The sequence below is a fragment of the Pinus tabuliformis genome, chromosome 7 (genome assembly GCF_031772625.1).
Source record: "Pinus tabuliformis cultivar Carrire ecotype Pingquan chromosome 7, CPIR1, whole genome shotgun sequence".
Taxonomy (NCBI): Eukaryota; Viridiplantae; Streptophyta; class Pinopsida; order Pinales; family Pinaceae; genus Pinus; species Pinus tabuliformis.
This window is the reverse complement of record NC_142293.1, coordinates 1,004,912,399-1,004,934,790: the sequence shown is the minus strand read 5'-3', so window position 1 is coordinate 1,004,934,790 and position 22,392 is coordinate 1,004,912,399.

Below are 22,392 nucleotides of genomic sequence, written 5' to 3'. Positions count from 1 at the left end.
GTCATAATATCAATTTAAACATGGGGAAATATGTATTGAATAGTCCAATGCTTTCCATTCTAATGGGTGGTCCTGAAGTTGTATTAGGAGTCCAATGGTTACAATCTTTGGGGACGATAACTTTCAATTTTCAAGAAATTTTCTTGAAATTTTCATGGGAAGGAATGGAAATTGAATTAAGGGGCATCGAAGGAAAATGAGGAAAGATAATCAACTCTATTGGCATGACAAATATTTTGAAGAAAGAATAAGGTGCGAGGATAATTGTACAATTATGCTCAATGGATGTTCAAACATCAAAATCATATATTTCTCCATATATTCAAAGAATATTGGATAACCATTCCAAATTATTTTAGAATCACAAAGGCCTCCCACTGGTTCATGATCATGATCATGCTATTCACTTGATTCTAGGAAGTGTCTCTCCAAACATTAGACCTTACAGATATCCCTATGCCAAAAAGAGTTAAATTGAAGGTATGGTTTTAGAAATGCTCGAGGAAGGTATAATTAAACCTAGCCAAAGTTCTTTCTCTGCTCCAATAGTACCAGTATACAAGAAGAATGGATGATGGCATATGTGTCTAGATTATAGAGAGATCAACAAGCTCACTATTAAAGATAAATTTCCCATTCTGGTCATTGATGAATTTTTGGATGAATTGCATGGAGCAATTTACTTCACCAAGTTGTATGTTCATTCAAGGATATCATCAAATTAGAATGAAGACAAAAGACATTCTGAAAACAACATTTAGAAATAATGAAGGTAATTATGAATTTTTGGTCATGCCTTTTGGCCTTACTAATGAACCTTCCAGATTTCAAGGTTTAATGTATTCCTTTTTCAAAGCCTTCCTTAGAAAAATTTTGTTAATAGTTTTTGATGATATACTAATCTAGAACAAGTCTTGGAAGGATCATGTTCAACATGTTGACAAAGTGCTCAAACTATTGGAGGAGAAATAATTGTATGCAAAAACCTCCAAATGTTTCTTTGGAGTACAAGAGGTGGAATATTTGGGTCATATTGTATCTCAAGAGGTTGTTAAGGTAGATCCTAAGAAAATTAAAGCCATGAAGGAATGGAAAATTTCGACAATCCTAAAGCATCTTCGGGGATTTCTAAGGTTAACGGGGTATTATCGCAATTTTGTTAAGAATTATGGGAAAATAAAAACACCTCTAACAATGTTACTGAAGAAATATGCATTTTTTTGGACTCTGGAAGCAACTAAGTCCTTTAAACATATTAAAGAGGTAATGTACCAAGCTCTGGTTTTAGCTACTCCAAACTTCAAAAAAAAATTATTGCGTAATGTGTTGCCTCATGAAATGGCATTGTTGTTCTTTTAATGAAAGAAGGAAGACCCATTTCTTTTGAAAGTCATCTAATGAAGGGAAATTATTTACACAAACCTATTTATGATAATGAAATGTTGGAAATAATACATGCCCTGAAGTGATGGCACCCTTACCTAATGGAAAGACACTTCAAGGTAAGAATGGATCATGATAATATTAAATAATTTTTGGAACAAATATTATCTTCAGAAGAGCAACAAAAATGGGTCACTAAGATGTTGGGTTATGACTTTGAAATCATTGAAAAAAAGGAAAGTAAAATTTTACTATAGATGCACTCTTAAGGAGGGATGAGGATGTGGAAGCATTTCTCTATGCCATTTCAATTATGCCTAACTAGATAACTGAAGCAAGGGAGGAATGGATGAATGACGAAGAGGTATGGAAACTCATTCAAAAATTGCAACAAGATCCCAATACATCAGATACATTTCTCTCGAGAAATGACTCATTATGGCACAAATATCACTTATATCTATGTACAAACTCCCAACTCAAACAAAAGACTCTTTTGGAATTCCACACCTCTCCTTTAGGAGGGCACTCGAGGATTTTTAAAAATGCACCATAGGGTCAAGAAGGAGTTTTCTTGGGATGGCCTTAAATCTGATATTCAAAAGTTTGTGGTAGAATGTTTAGTTTTCCAAGAAAATAAAGTTGAAACAATTAAGATCGGTTTGTTTCAACCTTTATCCATTCCAGGTCAATGTTGGGAGGAGGTATTAATGGATTATATCACACAATTACTGATTCTGAAGGAAAGAGTGTCATCATGGTGGTAGTTGATAGACTTACCAAGTATGCACACTTTTGTGCAATATCCTATCCTTTTAAGGATAGTAAAGTTTCTTCTGCATTTATGGAAACAATTCAAAAGCTACATGGAAACCCAAAGATTATTGTAAGCGAAAGAGATCCCATTTTCACTAGAAATTTTTGGAAAGAGTTATTTTCTTATATTGGTACTCAATTAGATCATGGCTCATCTTATCATCCTCAATCTGAAGGGAAAGATTAGATAGTGAATAAATGTTTGGAAGGTTGTCTTCGATGCTTTGTATATGATAAACAGGAAAAATGGGTCAGGTGGTTACCTATGGCTGAATGGTGGTATAACACTTCCTTCCATACTATGGAAAACATGACCCCATTTATGGAACTATATGGATATCATCCACTGCCCATCACATCATCTATAAGAGAAACTTTTGAGGTTCAAGTAGTGGAATATGACATCGAGCATCAACAACAAGTTCTCCAAATCTTAAAGTATAACCTCACTCTAGCGCAAAAATAGAATGAAACAATAGGTAGATCAACATCACAGTGAAAGGAGTTTTGATATACGCGACTGGGTATTTTTACGGCTACAACCATACAAAAAAATGTCCTTCAAACAAGCTAAGAAGGATAATAAATTATGACCCAAGTACTATGGTCCTTACAAGGTGTTATAAAATATTGGTACTATGGCATACAAATTGGAGCTTCCTACATCTTCCTGAGTGCACCTAGTTTTCCATGTTTCATGTTTAAAGAAGGTTATCAACGATAAGTTTCTATTTCAAACAATATTGCTAACAGTGGATGAGGAAGGAAAAATCATATTGGAGCCCAAAGCAGTAACAAAAACAAGAATTTGACATCTATGGAATCGATCAATTTCAGAGTATGTCATTAAGTGGAAGAACTTACCTGCTACAGATTCCACATGGGAGGATGAGAATTTTATATATAAGCATCCAGAACTACTCAGGCATTGAGGAAAACACTTTTTTTAAGGAGAGGGGCATGTTAGGTCCCTATAATACTAGTGTAGCCCCTTATTTTTATTGTTAGTGTAGCCCCCATATTATTATTATTATGCCCCATAGAAGCCCACTATGGTTATTATTGCGCCCTTACATTATTACTATTATGTAGGCTTTGATTATATTGTGACCCCTTAGACTCCTATATATAGAAAGGAGGTCTTGTCATTTCTATCATCCAAGAATTTTTCATTTATGTAATGTAAAGGAGGTTTCACCCTTGAAGAGGTTATTTTTTAAGTAGTTGATCTATCTTTTCTTCTATTTTGCGAGCTGGTTGCATAACACTCGATGCCCCATCTCGTTACCCACAACCAATTTTTTTATGATACCATGTTAAAGGGAGCTCCCACATCTAAAGAAACGTGGTCTATCAAATATTTCTTAGATGATTTCACACAAGCCTCAGGGACTTTCATAAACCATAAGAAAACATAAACTTGTTTTTTAACACCCCTTTTCCTATCAAATTTTATTTTTCATAACCTTATACTTCTCTAAGGGCTCCCTTTTGTCCAAATATCTAGGAGAACCTCTGTTACTCTCTATTTCGTGTAGCAAGTTTGGAGTATTTTTTCAATAAATTACCTCAAATATAATCTCATTGGACCTCTTTTGTTCTCAATCTAGTACCCAAGATTATCCTTCACAAATATGTTTTAATAGGCTATCCATTTCTACATATTTCCTACTTTGTTGTCCCCCAAAAATGTCCTTAAATCCATTCATAGCTTCAATGAAACTTTCTCTGATAAGGAACCTAAAATATCACAAAATGTGCTCTAATATCCTATAAAATCATCTATCTCCCCAAAAACAAGAGTGGCCATAGTCTTCGTGATCCTAAGGCCCCTAACATTGTTATGTGGGATAAAACTTGGTGGATATGGTTCAGAGTAAAAGAGTAATTATCAATTATGCTATGGAAACACAAGTATGTGCATGACTTGCCACTCAAAATATCATATGAATGTATAGGACAAGGGTTGGATCCTTTGTTGAAAATATTACGAATACTGAGAGAGGGAGTGAATGAGTATTGGAAAATTTTAACAAATTTTTAGAACTCCAAAGGAAACATGCAAATAATACTTATCAACATCACATTAATTTATGTAAAAAACCTATCTTAAATAGTTTCAATGTTTACAAGTACCAGCTTGAAGGATGCAACAACCCACTAGTTTAGCAACACCTATTGAAACGAGGTGCCAACCCCCTAATTTATAGCCTTCAACCCGAAGGAAGCTAGAACTCCCTTATCTTGCATCACCCTACCACCCTTGCTTTAAAGAAAAATAAGGACTCATGTACCAAGGATATTGGCCCTCACACATGTACTGCACAAGAGAAACAACTCGATCTTGTAATATAGTGATGAAAGAGTCCAATCCAATTTACTCTAAGGTTGTTTTTTGCCTCCCATGAAATACGCCCCACAATAAAGTCTTTAAAGTAGTATAAAACAAACCTAAAAACCCTTCAACATATGATGAAAATGTTCCCCAAGAAAATCACATCGAATCAACACTTCTTTACTTCTGTTTCATGAGATATGAACCTTAAAAATCCTTCTATTTCATGCTTCCTTGAACATATCCAAATTTATGTTATTGAATAACTTTAAATCCCCTTTCGCACACCTATTTATAGTTCATTTAGGGTCTAGACTGGACCGACTTCTCCACTAGTTGAATTTCTTGTGTAATTGGCAGAATGTACAATGAATATTAAAAAAAAACATTTCTCATGAACCGTGAGGAGTTAGAAAAAGTTCCATATACCATTGGAAAGGTCTCAGAATAAGATTTCAAAACATATATTGGATACTTCCATATGAGCTATATAAATGGATTAAAAATGCATTCAAAGATAGGGTATAGAAATGGGTCATAAAAAATAAATAAATCATTTCTCCTCAACCATGAGGAGTTAAAGGGAGTGTCATATACTATTTGGAAAGGTCTTGGAATAAGGTTTCCAACAATGTATGTTATGATTTAATATGAGATAGGTGAGTGGATCAAAAATTATTTCAAATAAATTGTATCAAATTCTCTTTTTCCTGGATAGCCTTTGACATCAATGAGAACTTCTTTCAACAATCTCCCCTTTGTAATTGATCAATACCAACATACTCCCCCCGTCTCCATGCTTTCTAGTCTGCCTCTCCCCCATTGAAATCAATAGAAATGGGTTATTCTTCTCTTTGGGGCTACTTCTTCTAAACTGATGGTGCTCAACAGTACTTTGCCTTTCTTTTCTATCTTCTTATCCTTTCCTTCCATGTTATCCTTGGAGCTATTTTGTGAGGATTTAATCCTTTTTCTCTCCTTTTTTTCTAGGATTTATATGTTATTTTATTATCTTGTTGTTGTTGCAACCAATCTTCTTGAGTCTTCTTCTATGATTTTACATCTTTATGAATCAAACATGAGATTGTATCCTTGATCACACATTTTGTTATCATTAAGGAGATTATGCTTCAAATATTCATCTAGTAAAATGTTTGTTGCTTTTATATTTTCACTTCTAAGACTTACTACACACTTCCCAAGTATCTTTATAGAGGATTTATTTCGAAATGAAACGTTACCACTCTTTATTTTCTCCAAACTGATGATTGTTTTTGGCCCTAAGTCATGTGTGTCAAGCACCCACTATCTATGTACAATCCATATTTTTCATTTGAACAAGAAATGCTGGTTTACAACCTTGTTTTTTTTCTTTTCCCATATTTTAGTTGGTTTCCCTTTCTTTATTATATGAACATCTTATATATTTTTGCAATGTTCTACCTTGTGACCAATATTATTGCATTTGTGGAATATAATGTTCTGATCCATCAGTGGATCAAATGGATTGTAATTTATGTTAAAAAATTCATGAGCATTTCTAAGTCTATGGTCGTCCTTTGTATATCCATAATCATTTATGTTTCTTATATAGTTGTTTCTTGCATTGATTTTACAAAGAATTTCTTTATGTCCAAAGCTTTTGCAAGAATAATAGTGACTACAAAAATTATATCTGGTATGAATGAACCTTATTGGTTGCTCAATTTTCCTTAATTCTATTCTTTTGTTCCAACTAGTGGTGGCATGTTCCTGTTGTTCTTCAACTCCTTTTGTTTGATGTTTTCACGTCTCAAATCATTGGCATAGCTTCTAGAATTTCCTTCATCTTCCCTTGATGGATTTATTCCTTCTATATCTATGATAGTTTCTTTTAAAATGTTATCATAACCAAATCCCATCTTATTAGTAGGTGGTATCTGTTTTTTGATGATTTAATCTAATATTTCAGTACTTGTTTCAAATTTGAAGTAATAATTTAACTTTGTTACTTTCAAAATCAATTGTAACATCGTCTCCTCCCATATATACCCCCTTTAACTGGCTTACCTAGGGTAAACATGAGCTGAGGGGTTACTATGATAAGACTTATCCTCCTTTAAGACCTTAAGGAAATGGAGTCAACAAATTAAGACCTTACTGACTTCCCTCAGCTATTATTGGACCTCCATAAGCAACCCCATCCCTCTAGGTGTCTAGCCCATGAGTTAAATTTCCTTTTCACTAACCTAGAGCCTTAATCACTCCCTTTCCAAGGACTCCAAGCAGATGAAACCCTCTATTCATTCCCCTAGGCCTGCTTCCCAACGAATGTGTACTTTTGGAGTCAGTTCTATGCGATCGACCTTGAATTATGAGCCATGTTTTCAAGGCTAGGACTCAAGTCTCTGCCCAAAACTCACTAAAACTTAGAGGAATGATAAATAGCATATATACAAAGGTTATAAACCAAAAATCTGAACTAGGACTTGACTCAACCTCTACCAACTAGGACCGACATTCTGTCAAACACATGGTAAACATGCAACCTACAGGTCATGAATGCATATCTTAATATAGGGATCTGAAACATATCTGAGATTTAACGAGAAGGATCAATGCCTCATCACAATATTTTTCATAACACAACTTAGGTCATGCATTCATTAACCAGACATTCATTAATGAAAATTTTATAAGAGGCATACTTAGATCTATCAATTAACCATGCTTATAATCAACATATAACCAGATAGATAAAAACGATAGAACAGACATTAAATCTACATAGGTAGAGGTACATTTATTCATCAAAATCAAGAGAAATTAGTGTTGTGAAACCTACTCACAAATATATAGATGAACGACTTAAAACTTATCCTCTTCGAGGGGAAATCCTCCTTTACATTATATAAATGAACAATTCTTGGATGATTCAAACAACAAAACCTCCTTTATATATGTAGGATTTTAAGGGGTCACAATACAATCAGAGAATTCATAACAGTAAAAATGTAAGGGCACAACAATAAGAATAGTGGGCTTCTATGGGGTGCAATAGTAACAATATGGGGACTCCATGTGCACAAGAATAAAATAAGGGGCTACAATAGTATTACAGGGACTTAACATGCCCCTCTCCTTCAAAAAAGTGTTGTCCTCAACACTTGAGTAGTTATGGATGCTTCTGTATAAAATTCTCATCTGCCCATGTGTAATCTTCAGCAAGTCATTTCTTCCACTTGATGAGATACTCTGAAATTGATCTATTTCATAGCTGTCTAGTTCTTGTTTTCGTGATTGCTTCAGGTTCCAATATGATTTTTCCTTCCTTGTCAAGTTCTACAAATATTGTTTGAACTGGAAGCTTTTCACCTATAACCTTCTTTAAGAAGGAAACATGGAAAACTCAGTGCACTCGAGAAGATGCAGGAAGCGCCAATTTGTATGCCATAGTACCAATGTTTTGCAACACCTTGTAAGGACCATAGGACTTTGGTGATAATTTATTATCCTTCTTAGCTTGCTTGAGGTACATTTATTTGTATGGTTGTAGTTGTAAAAATACCCAATCGCCTATATCAAAAATTCTTTCACTATGATGTTGATCTACATGTTGTTTCATTCAATTGTGTGTGAAAGTGAGGTTATCCTTTAAGCTTGTTGTTAATGCTCGATGTGATCATCCAAATCTTGAACCTTGAAATTTTCTCTTAAAGATGATGTGATGTGTTGTACCTTAAGAAACCAATTTCCTGGCTATAGAGAAATTGTGCTTAAGACATTAATAAATATTATTTACTATCACTTATTGTTTGTTGTGTTCTCAAATGAAGGACCTGGAAAACTTGGTAGTTAACCCTTAATACATGTATGACCAGAAAATCTCAAAATGCCATTTGTTGCTAGATATAAATGATGAGTGAAGAAAGATTGAATGAGAAGTTAAAGATAATATGATGTTTTTCACAGAAACTACTATTCGTAACTTAGAAGAATTATGAAAATGAGAACTGAATCATAGACAATATGCTGCTTAACACGAAAAATACTATCTGTGACTCTTGGAGATGTTAAAGATAATATGCTAGTCTTTCACAGAAACTATTATCTATAACTTAGATAGGAAGGTGGAAACTTCAAGTATAGGAGCACTTTTTTAAGGAATTTTAACTTTATCTACATAAGCAAATAAAGACCTGCAGCTTCATTATTATGTTTGAAAGAAGAAAACATAACATGACACCTGACAAAGAAGGTTACAAAATTATACCCAACAACTCATGGAAACTTATGATTCTTTCATTAATCAATGATGATATCAGGAATACAGTGGCCTAGTCTCCGGGTTCTCAAAAATTCGAACCACCAACCCCCTCTTTGTAAATTTTCCTCTTTTTATACTTTGTGAAATAGTTGCTGATCTCTGAAACTGTCAAACTACTAAACTGCTTCTCTAACTATCTGAAATAAAAACTATTATAGAATTTTACAAAGGGTAAAAGACACCTCAAAGAACATACAATAACAAGAAATAACTGAACTAGAAGATGAGAATAACTATTGGCTTGCTCTGTTAATCGACTGCTGAATTCTTTTGTGTATGCCTTAATAATGATTAATATGCTTCCACCATAATAAACAGTGTTTGACTTCGACCTATGCCTAAATCTATACTTACGCATGTATCTGGGATTTTGATTGGCCAAAATACAAAGAAAACATGCCCAATTGCCTTCCTCTTTAGATTCGGCTTGAACGCTATTTTTTCCTTTTACACAGCAAAAATAATGCAAAGCACACAAAAGCGGAACTGAAAAAGAATTAATCCAATTTAATAACTCCATCGGATCTCCCATCGCATATCAAAATTGACCCTTTCCATGGTTATTCAATGTAATGTTGGACTTATGCATAAATCCTTCATATTTGCACTATTTCTATTATATCTATTTTATAATAGAAATACACCATGAACATGCCTCTTCCGCTTTCAACATGGGCTTTGCACAACTATCGAGGCATACCTTTATCGCAATAGCAATCAATGCTTTCCATTGTTATATTGACCTGACCCTTAACATTTCATGATATAACGGATGCGCCATAATTATAAAACGTAACATGTAAACTATCGGGTCTGGATTGCATATTGCAATCGGTGAAACCATATATATATATATATATATATATATAATATGTTATGCGATATGTCGGACCTGACGCACTTATAAAACATGATATATATGTTTTTGGGTCCGGCCCGCAATCACAAATCAAAATCGGCATAGCCATATACACATATATAAAGTGTTATGCGATGATCGCGGATCCGCCAGGACTTTACAACAAAACATATATATATATATATATATATATATTGGGTTCGCTATTGCAAGTCGCAATCAGAAGATCCCAACGCCCATAGATTTGCGGTGCAGCGGACCCAACTAGACTTTAAACCATGATGTATATAACCTTCAGGTTCAGCCAAGGGTGATTTCATATAGTTGCCACTACGGTTTGCGATTGCGATTTGATTACATCGTTTAAGACATATACATATATATTTTAGTTATGGCTCCATATAACCATTTATAATATGATTTAACTTGATCGCATGGGTATACGGGGGACGATTCTCTTATACTTGTTTCTTTTGCGATTTCAATGTATAATAAACAAAATACTTCATTTCCCTTAGACTCTGTGGATGTAAAGAAAATAAGAGAGCCTCATTAAGGTTGAACCCCTGGAATGATTTTTAGACCACGCATTGTGACAAAAGTGATAAATAAGCTTAAACACAATATAAGCTACAACATGATGGACAGTGGATGATATCAATAAAGTGCCATAAATGGGTTTGTTTTTGTTGCAGTATGGAAGGAAGTGTTATACCACCATTTAGCCAGAGATAACCACTTGACCCATTGTGTTTTTTTATCAGATACGAATCAATGAAGATATCCTTCCAAACCTTTGTTCATTATCTCATTTTTCCCATCACATTGATGATGATAATATGAGATATGAGCTATATGAGCTAATTAAGGACCCAAACAAGAAAATAATTCCGTCCAAAAATTTCGAGTGAAAATGGGATCTCTATTGCTTACAATAATATTTGGGTTTCCATGTATCTTTTGAATTGTTTCCATAAATGCAACAACAACTGTATTGGCTTTAAATGTATGATATAATGCACAAAAGTGTGGATACTTAGTAATTCTACCAACTACCACCATGATGACACTTTTTCCTCTGGACTTGGGAAACTTGTGATAAAATCCATTGAAACTTCCTCCAAACGATGTGACTTGAAATAGATAAATGTTGTAACAAACTGGGTGTCTTAATTATGTCAACTTTATTTTGTTGGAAAACAAAACATTCCACCACAAACTTTTGAATATCAGATTTAAGGCCATCCCAAAAAAATCCTTCTTGACCCTATGGTATGTTTTTAAAATTCCAAAGTGCCCTCCTAAGGGAGAGATATGGAATTCAAAAATAATATTTTGTTTGATTTGAGAATTCTTACAAAGATATAAGCAATCTTTGTACCATAATGAATCATCTTTCCAGCTACATGTATCAGATGTATTGGGATCTTCTTGCAACTTTTGAATGTGAGCCCACACTTCTTCACCATTCTTCCATTCATCCCTTGCTTCGGTTATCCAATATGGTTGGATAATAGAATTGGGATAAAGAAATGCTTCCACATCCACATCCTTTATTGAGAGTGTATCTACAACAACATTTTTCTTCCCTCTTTTGTAGATGATTTCAATGTCATAACAAAAAAACTCTGCGACCCACTTTTTCTTCTCTTCTAAAGATAATCTTTGTTCTAAAAAGTATTTAAGACTATCATTGTCTATTTTTACCTTGAAGTGTCTTCCCATTAGGTAAGGTCACCATTACTTTAGTGCATGTAGTATTTCCAACATTTCCTGATCATATATAGGTTTGTGTAGATACTTTTCTTTGATTTGATGAATTTCAAAAGCAACGGGTCTTCCTTATTGCATTAAAACAACACCAATTACATTTCCCAAAGCATCACATTCCACAATAAATGTTTTGTGATGTCTGGCGTAATAAGACTGGTGTTAGGCACATTTCCTCTTTAAGATGTTCAAATGCCTTAGTTTCTTATAAAGTCCAAGAAAATGAATCTTTCTTCAATAATGTTATTAGAGGTCTTTCTATTCTCCCATAATTCTTAACAGACTTGCGATAATACCCTATCAACCTAAGAAATCCCTACAGATGCTTTATGGTTTTGAGGCTTTTCCTTTCCTTAATGGATTTAATTTTGTAGGGTCTACCTTAACACCCTCATGAGATACAATATGACCCAAATCTTCCACCTCCTATACTCCAAAGAAACATTTTGAGGTTTTTTTCATATTATTGTTTCTCCTCCAATAGTTTGAATACCTTGTCAACATGTTGAACATGATCCTTCCAAGACTTGTTGTAGATTAATATATCATAAAAAATTACTAACACAAATTTTCTAAGGAAGGGTTTCAAAATGGAATTCCTCAAACCTTGAAATGTAGAAGTTGCATTGGTAAGGCCAAAAGGCATGACCAAAAATTCATAACGACCCTCATGAGTTCTAATTTGATGAATACATGTACAAAGATCCAACTTGGTGTCAAAATAAATTGCTCCATGTAATTCATCCAATAATTCATCAATGATAGGAATGGAAAATTTATCTTTAATAGTGAGCTTCTTGATCTCCCTATAATTCGGACATATGCACCATGATCCATCCTTCTTGTGAACCAATACTACTATAATAGAGAAAGAACTTTGACTAGGCAGAATTATACGGGCCTCTAGCATTTCCTCAACCATACATTTAATTTCACTCTTTTGGGCATAGGGATATCTTGATGTTTTCTTCTTGGAATTAGATGAATATTGTGGTCATGATCATGAATAGGTGGGAGGCCTTTGGGAGTCTCAAATACCTTGGAATGATTGTCCAAAACGTTTTTTATATAGGGAGAAATAGATGATGTCGATGTTTGAACCTCTAGTGGGCATAATTGTGAAATTATGCCTTGTTTTTCTTTCTATAGAAGCTTTGTCATGCAATTAGATATATTTTTATTTCTTGGTTTTTCTTTGATACCCATTAATTCAACTTCCTTTCCTTCCCAAAAAATTTTCAAGAAAAGTTCTTGATAATTAAAATTTATCATACCCAAAGATTGTAACCATTGGACTCCTAGTACAATATCAGTACCACCCATTGGAATGGAAAGCATTGGATTATTCAATACATATTCCCCCATGGTTAGCTTGATATTATGGCACTTTCCAGAGAAATATATAGTTCCTCCATTTGTAACCATCACTTGACACTCTAGTGCTAGATATAGGAAGAATTTCAATTCCTTGGCTATCTTACAATGAATAAAATTATGGGTACTACTCGAATCAATCAACACTATTACCTTTTTCATCTTGATATGTTCTTCTATATTGAGATTTGGAGGAATGGTAATTCATGCCAATGCATTACAAGATATGGTCTGATTCATTTCTTATTTATCTAGGGTTCGTTCTTGGTGTATATCCTCTTCTTTTGAAGTTTCTTGTTCCTTTTCTTCCTCCTCTTCACAATCTATGTAAAATAACATATTTTCAATACACTTATTACCTTTAGTGTATTTTCCATCACAACTATAACAAAGCCCTTTTGCTCTTTTTTCTTCCAATTGTTGTGGTATTAACATTGTAGGATGTGGAAGGCGAGGAGTAGAGACACTCCCATATCTATACTTGTGAGTGGCGGGCTTCCTTGATGCCATAATTCTTCTTTCCATTTTTCTTTCCAATTTAATTCCTTCTCCGATGAATCATGTTCCTAGAGGCAAACCTCATGTTGGATGCTATCCTTTAAAATCCCTATGAAAATATCAATCTTTTGCTCCTCTGGAATATCATTTACCTTTATATTTAATTTTTGGAAGTTTTCAATGTTCTCTATCATTGAACCCTTTTGTTTGAGATTTATCAATTAGCTAAAGAAGGTGTTGCTTTTTGTATCCTCATAATGTGCTATCATTTCCTCCATAAAAAATAATCAAGTGACAGATATTTTATGAGAGAAAAACCATCTATACCATACAACTGATTGGGTTCTAAATATAAAGTTTCAATGCATACCTTTTGTGTGTGTTGCACATTATAGAGATCAAAATATTACTCCATATCTAGTATCCTTGTTACTGGATCCTTTCAATCAAAATTCCTCATATTAATATTTGGAATATGGTGGTTCTTCAATCCCATCTTAGAGTCTATAAAATCAACATTGTCATTTCTTTTGTTATCATCATGAGTTTCATGTAATACCTTCTCTCCATTAAGAAACATTTCTTGTAGAAACTTCGTCAAACCTTCCTTCAAATCTTCCATGTCTACTTTTAAACCATTCTTCAAATCTTCTATGTTGCCTTTCATCTTTTCTTCTATACCATCCATATTAGCTTCAATGCCATCCTTCATATCTTCCATGTCCAATTCTAAACCATTCTTCAAGCCATCCATCTTAGCTTTAATTTCATTTTTGGTTACTCTTTGCAAGAGCGAAATTTGTTGCTCTTGGTCTCATAATTTTAATATATCATCTTGCATTTCTTCCTCTTCTTCGTGTGTCATAGAAGAGATTTCTGGTTGCTTACTAGGTGTGTCCATTTTTTTGTTTTGAGATATTTTGAAATCAAACGATGATATCTATGCTTCACTATGCCCTTTGAATCACTTCAAACAGGTTTTTCAAACAAAACTTATGCAAAATATAAAAAATACGCACATTTTTCTTACTTTTTAGGAGCTAGATATTGCAATTATTTATCTCTATAATTGTTAATCTACAATATTTGAAATTTCACCCTTTAATTTACCTCTGAGTCCTCTTTCCAAACCAATAAGTCAGATCAAGATTGTATTCTTCAAGAAATCATTATGCTCAATATTCCACGATGGCCTGCTTATAGGTTGGTTTAGTAGAGTGAACCTATACAGAGTGCCATGTGTCACTTTTTCAACATTTGGCCCTAAAAATGATACCTGAAAAACTAAAGTCCTTCCTCTTTTCATCACTTATTATGAAATTGAAATGTGATGCTTAGAGAGAATGTTATGTTGATTTTTTGTAGGTTACATGTTTGATATGGAATTGTGGAGCCTGCAAAAACCTTAACTTCCTCAAATCATATCACCGAAAATGTAGTGATAAAAGAGCTGAAATTAATACATGATGTTCATCAAGATTTTAGATCTACGTGGTTTCAATTTCAACTTCTGAATATTTGTAGAAAAAAACATTATAGATAAAATACCACGATGACCTTTTTGAAGTAGTGAAACCCTAGAATCCAAAGCTTTGATACCAAATGTTATGCAACCAGCTTACAAATAGATAGATCAACGGATTAAAAATTATCCTCTTTGAGGGGTAAACCTCATTTAAATTACATAAATGAACAATTCTTAGATATTCAAATGAAAAAATCTCCTTTCTATATATATGGTCCTAAGGGTTGACAATATAATGAGAGTCTACATAACAATAATAATGTAAGGGAACAAGAATAACAATAGTGGGCTTCTATGGTGTACAATAATAACAATTTGCGGACTACATGGGAACAACAAAAAAAATAAGGGGCCACACCAGTATTATAGGGAAATAACACTTAGATCTTATTAATCATATGAAAAATCCAACCAATTCAGGGACTTCCATGTACCAGCCGACCATAGATTGAGTTGAACCAAATCTTTCTTTCAACCAACACCCATGTGCCATATTCCAAGTATGAATGTGGGATCTCTTTGGATAAACAAATTTGTAAACAAATAAGGGAACCTAGAGGTTAAACCACCTCCACACTCACCATACTGTTATCTCACCTAAACCATTCTCAAGATCATAAAAGAAAACCGAGCTTGGATGCCTCAAAATTTCTTCACCAATACCTTGAGGAATTTTCCCATCTCTACCCTCAGGATTTACCATGTATCCCACCATTACTAGTCAAGGGATTCCTAGGCCCTTGGAAAATTTCTTGAGAGCACCTCACCCAGATCCAAAATTTTCTAACAATCCAAATCTCAACTGAGAAATACTCCTATCAAACCATGGCGATCCAAAAATTGAAAGGAAAGGCTGAAGCCACTGTCAAAACCTGACAAAATCCATGTCATCAATAGCAAATAAACCAAATACACACATGCAAATATCGTGCATTCTATAACCAGCTAGGAAATCATACATGTAATATGTTACCTACAATTATTCTTGTTGAACCTACTTGATCCAACCTTTCCTTTCTTTATCCTTACTTTCTCTTTCCTTCCTTGTGCTGTAGCGGCTATAACCACCCTCCAAAAGTTTTCCTTAGCTTTGTTTGGGAGTCTCCCTAACAAACTTTCACAACACCTTGTCTTGCTTAGTCAAGTACACAAGCTTCGGTGTTTTTCTTGCACAAAGACAACATGTTGATCAAAGCTTGATGCATTCCCCTCACAGGTTGATCACCCAAACTTGGTCCAGCTGTAGGTTGAGCAAATCCCCCAAGAAATTGCAAAATTCTAGAGGGTAGCTAGCCTTCCCTCCTAAAATTTTACAATACTGTCTGGCAGCTTGCTGGGCTCCAAAATTTCGTAATCCTATCAGTTATACTTGACCCTGAAAACTACGTAATTCTTCCAAACAAGCCTCCTCAGCCCAGGAATTGTGCGATCCTGGGCAGCAATCAGCTGATTTGCCCAGAAATTGGACAAATCTCCTAGGCAACCAGCCCAACGCCTAGCCAAAAATGTGCATTTTCTCTAAGTAGTTGAACACCCTCATGCATGAGCAATTGGGTTGACCAGTTCCACCTAGGACCTAGGAGACTTGACTTGCATACATGAGTTGCTTTTTCCTAGAATAGCAAAAGGAAACATGCAAAAAGCATCCCTTGATTAAGGGAGCTATTTTTAGCAGCCAGTGGTTACATGTAAAGTTCGTTTTAGAAACTTTCCTGAAAGTGTCGCTTTTTCCTAAATTTGTGGCATATGCGTCATGAGCTCAAATTTCTTTGTTTTACACATCAGACCTCATTCTTTCACATCGATCTTGGAGCTCTGACATCCCACAGCATATCCAGGACTCTTCAACACATCTGGCTCAACTATTCATGGGTAAGCGGTCTCAACATGTCCTTTTGAGCATTTCTGTTGCTTTTTGTGTTTTTTCTTATGTGAGTGTTGTTTTCTTGATTTCTTTAAACACTTTCTATTAGTTACATGCATACTAGCTTGTACTGGTACCATTTTAGCTTTTGTTTCTATCTCACTATTGTCACATGCATGAAACTGATTTGTATGAATAGTCGCCGATTCGGCGACTCGCTTCACCCACATGCATGTTTATCTTTTTATTTAATCTTTCATTCAATGTTTGCATGCAGGATCAATAACTTCTAGTTTCACTTAGTGTCACCATGCATTCACTTTTAGATTTTCTTTCTATTGCTCGTCGGTGGGTCTGGGCAGCGTTGGTCCGAGCTCTACCTCACCCAAACAAGATTGCGCTATCTGGGGAAGGAAGGCTCTGTCTTCCACTCCATAAATGTGCATTTCTGCCCAAACACTACACTCTAGTACTATTTTGTGCATTTCTTAGGGCAGTGACTGTTGGTCCAAAAAATTGTGAAATGTAGTCCTTGAGCCTACAATCATTGCTAGCTAGAATTGCGCATTGCACAATCACAATAATCAAAAGTTAACTTGGATTTTGCATTGCACAAATATAACAACCAATCTTGCCTCCTAGATAGCCAAAACTAACTTTTGTGTGGTTATGATAGCTAATCACCCAAGCTCCCAGTAGAAATTGCACAATATTTGCCAATCATTCCCCAGGTATGTGTTAAGGCATTCCCCGAATATGCTTTGGTTTTTGCTGACATATTTCTTGCCATGCATGTTGCTTTGTCTCCAAATATTTTAGGTGTCCATATACCTCTTAGAAGTATAGGATCAATGGCCTCCAAGAGAGTAGGATCAAAGTACACCGACGGAAGTGAAACTGGAGCAGAAGTTGAGCAGGTATCTGCATGTCTACCGATCTATGAAGATACCAAATTGTTTCTAGACAAGGATATGAAGCTGAAATTGAAAGAGGTAAATTAATCATTTGTAGGCCCTTTTAGGGAAGACCTCGAAGATATTCAAGTGTACGTGAACATTCGAAAGTTTGTCTTATACCAAATTTCATGCAGATACCTCGCGTTCCCATGCGCGAACATGATACACTCGATCGTCTCGAATACTAATCCAGAGATGATGAACTTGACCAGTGTCAGTGGGATGAAGCTTGCCACCTTATGGGAACATGACTATGATGAGATGTATCAGATGTCGAAGCCCATGACTATCATTGAGACTCCTTTCAGCTTACCGAATAGTAGTGCCAATTCCAGGGACATTTTGAAGGACTGGTAAAGGAGCCGGCCAGATTCCAGATGACACAAAACTAGATCTATAAGAGGAAGATGTTGTAGAAGGTGTATTAATACCTGCTCATATTTTCATGTTGACTATGTGACCAAGAAAGCACAGAAACCTTCCCACAGCGTTGGGTGATTGCAGGGGACCAACTCGCCAGAGAGGGAAAACCATGCAACTAGTCTGACATGTTGGCTCATCAGCTAAATGAACATGTGATGAAGGCTAGATAGTCACCCGGAGGTATGTAAGTATATATATACATGTCTGCCTACATCTTAGATGTAATTTATGCTCAACAGGAGTTCTTGGGCTTGGAGTGGGCATGGTCATTAGCGGAGACTGTTGTGAACGCATATTGTAAGTTGTTGTTCGAAAGCAACTTCGGAGGAGTAATCGCATGACTATCCATCATTTTTTCACCCCAGTCTAGAAGATGATATTCTAACAGGATCCACCCTGCATGTTGAAGGAAGAAATGGAGGCACTGATAGACATTTTTGATTGGTATGCCTCACAATTCCACACCTTCATCCAAATGTTCAACATGGAGAAGCCTCTGCATGTTCTATCGAAGTTTTCCTTGGACATACTCATCATGCAGGAAGTAGCATATCACATCTCAGAAAGATTGAGATCTATACTGCACCAGAAGAAGAAGGCACCGTGGCCATCTCTTTCGTTGCAAATTGGGTTATACGAGATTTAGAGTTTCAGGCAAGTGGAAGTCAAGGTAGAACTGATGAAGAAGTATCCACTCGACCTCCAAAGTTACAATCTGTATGACCCACATTGTCTTGTGAAAGATCACTACATGAAAGTACAACTCAACTGGATCCATGGGGTATGTCATTGGGCCAAGGAGGACCCACAGATATATTGCTACAGTTTCTCCAGACCTAATGAACAGGTCACCTTCATTGTGGAGTGGTTAGCAAAGCAACATGAAGCAATATCCTAGAGAGCACTAGCACCAACAACAGTAGCAACAGAAGTAAGCATACCAGTGCACAACAAGGGAAAGAGGAAGATTGTTAATCGCATGGAGGAAGAGAAAAGTTGCAAGTTTTGAGTAGATACACTTGTGGAGAAAGCAGCTTTGGCTATAGAGGCAAAGAGGATATAATGTGACAAGTGAATCGTGCAAAGGTAGATGGAGAAGAGAAGAATGGAGGAAACACAGAGGGAGTTACAGGAGCTGAAGGAGAAACTCCAGAAGGAACAAGAGCTGTGAAAACAAGAGTGGGAAGTGTAATGAGAATAAGTATAGCAGGGGTCACAACATGTGCAAATGAATGAAACAACACCTGTATAGGTAGAGGACTCATTGGAATAGCTGGCATCAGGTAGACAAGGTGAACCATCATAGGATCAAGACTTCTCTCATGAGATAGAGCAATAACTTCAACAGTTGGATATGGATATGGAGCAATAGGAATTGGAACAGGGCACCAACCTCATGCCTCACCACCAAGAGGTCAACTTACCCACTTCACCACATCCAGAAGATGAGTAAGTATCAAGTGAGCAAGGAGGCATTGAGATCATTGGAGATCAGTTGGAAGGAGAGATGAATAACATCTTATTCGACGAGTCTCAAAATATAGTTTTGCAGTCTTATAGAGTGTTGACTCTAAATGTTTATACATCTCCTGCACAATTTGAGGAATGAGTGATCATTCCTGATGTGCGCAAACATCCAACAGCCTTGGATGATGCTGCGAGAGTGTATGCCAAAGCCACTAGCTCAATTGTTCGCTTTCTAATAGCTGAGAATGAACGAATGGCTAAGGAACTATAGACGACCAAAAAAAGCGGAGAGTTGGTGATAGTGTTCACTCGAGCTGAACTGGAGAAGGAAATATTGGATGAAGCATTGTCCCTTGACACATTTATGCGAGCGTTGTACTCCAAGCTTGGTACTGTGCATAAGGTAGTCATCCATCTCAACGGATGGCGGTAGCAATGTGCTAGAAGAGCACGTATCCTGGAAAACTTGCATGCTATTGTTGATTGCATGTAAGCATGGATGATGAGATACAAGGGAGCCCCAATTCACTTGCCTAAGATGATGAAGGCTAGTGCAATCGAGCTTAAGGCACATATCTGGACTCAAATCTAGAACTATGAAAAGCTCCTGTGGCTCATGACTAGTATACAGGATTCCCATGCACGTGTATTCAAGAGTATGGATGTTGTGTTGCGCGCACATGCAATCCCATCTGTTGGGACTCTCACTTAGGCAAAGGCAAAGGCACAGGTACAACAAGAGCTTGACTCGTACTTCGATGAGTTGATGCACATTTCCACTAGCCCAGACTTGCCCATCAGTGCAAACTTCACGCACAAGTATGGTGTTGGTCTGGTTGCATTGAAGATTATGATGTGCATGCTTTCAGACGAGTTGGACAGACGAACCTGAGCAGTGTACCCGACTTTTACTGAGGCAAGCGTTAGCTTCCAGAAAGATGTAACTTTGGAGGATGTTGAGGAGTTGGACTTCCATGGTTGTCTTAGTCATAGTGATGTCTAGCATGGCTTACTCAAGCCCTTTTTCTCTCACATGGGTACATGTGAAATGTAATGTAATGTATTTTCAAGTGTAAGTCAAGTGTCGATAGCTTGATGTAACAATCATAGAGTATATGAAGAGTCATGAGGGTAGATGAACTGTCACAAAGGGGAATGTCAAGGGTCACCCCACCCCTTCCTATAAATAGTCCCTCATAACTCATTGTAGAGGCTTTTGGTCAGCCAATTTTTTGATAAGTCTATCTTCGAGAGAGCTTGGACAATATTGTAACAATCCTTTTTTTCTCCACTATGCAGAGCTAGTACATCTCTTTGGAGGAGCAGGTGGTTGTGGCTTTAACGTTCCATTATCAGAACTAGTGGTTGGACATGGATGTATTGTATGACTAGAACTTACAGTTATTAATATAACAATAGCCAATGTGCTTCATGCATATGTTGTATTATATTCTATGCTATCTGGTTTACTCTAAATGATATATGTATCTATTTACTTACGCATGGATGTATATCTATGTATGTATGTATGAATCTTTCTGAAATGTCTTGTTGAATTAACCATCACTTTGGATTGCTAGCTAACTTTCCTTCCATGTTGTGATGCATCTTTGCCCGTGTGTTCCCTTCTTAACTACGAGCTATCACAAGTTTCCAAGGGGTGCACTCATCTCAACCCCTATGTGTTAGAACCTCTCATGTGCCTTCCTTGACTCACTGCAACTATCATGCCCTTGCTACCAACAAATTTATCTTAATTGCTTCTATGTGAAATCGCAGTCAAGGAATTACCATACGACCCATTGCTAGGACTCCTATACCAAATGGTAAGAGGTCTAATTGGGACTTCTTACCGGAGAGATCCCCTGACATGTTGGCGGGGCCAATACTGTCAACATTTCTGGCACTAGAAGGAGGACTAGATGACAAGCTGTGTCCTCTCATCCAGTTTTGAACCTTTGCATATCTGTCATGGACTCTTGCACTCTGCTCCCTCCACATATTTTTTTGAATCATGAAAATTTCACCATCATGAGGGAGTTATTTGATCTCTTGTCAAATTAAACGTATGGTGGTTAAGGCGAAGTGGCCTGGCCTGAGTTCTTACATGAATTTCTTTCCATGCTTCATGAGGAAGATGGGTGTTCTGAAGAACATGCCAGCTTGCTACTTGCATACACACTTCGTGAATCTCCACATCAATGGTTGTGCAGCCTACCAACTGACAACGTGCACTCACTCGAGCAATTATGTGATCTCATTGAATACACTTTCTCTCATTTTGATCTAGACCATCTTGACCAAAAAGTGTTACAACAGTGGAAGGCTCCACATCAATCAAACATGGATTTTTGGCAGTGCTTCCATCACTTATAGCTTCATGCTCTGAAGATCCTGATGAAATTTTTCTATCTTTCGGACCAGTTTGAGTATTGTGTTAAGAAATATGCTCATCCCAAAAAGAAGTTTGAAATCAACCCTCGCTTAACATTCTTTAGTGATGGAGCTACACAATATCAGATGCAGATTGTCACTATCACAAGTGATTATCCGCCATCCCCTCATCAAACAGATCCACCACTACATAGTGATGTTAACAATCATGCTCACACATTGCCTTAGCTGTCACATCTTCCCAACATCACTTCACTTAATTTTCGTGCAGATTTGGTTGTGAGTCCATCAAGTTGTCATATGCCTTCTATTCCACAACCTCTGTCTTCGCACTCGACTATTCCTCCGGATGATATTGTCTTGTGTTCTTCCATTTTGGACTCTACACTTGTTTTGAACCAGGAACAAGCCACTGATGGAGT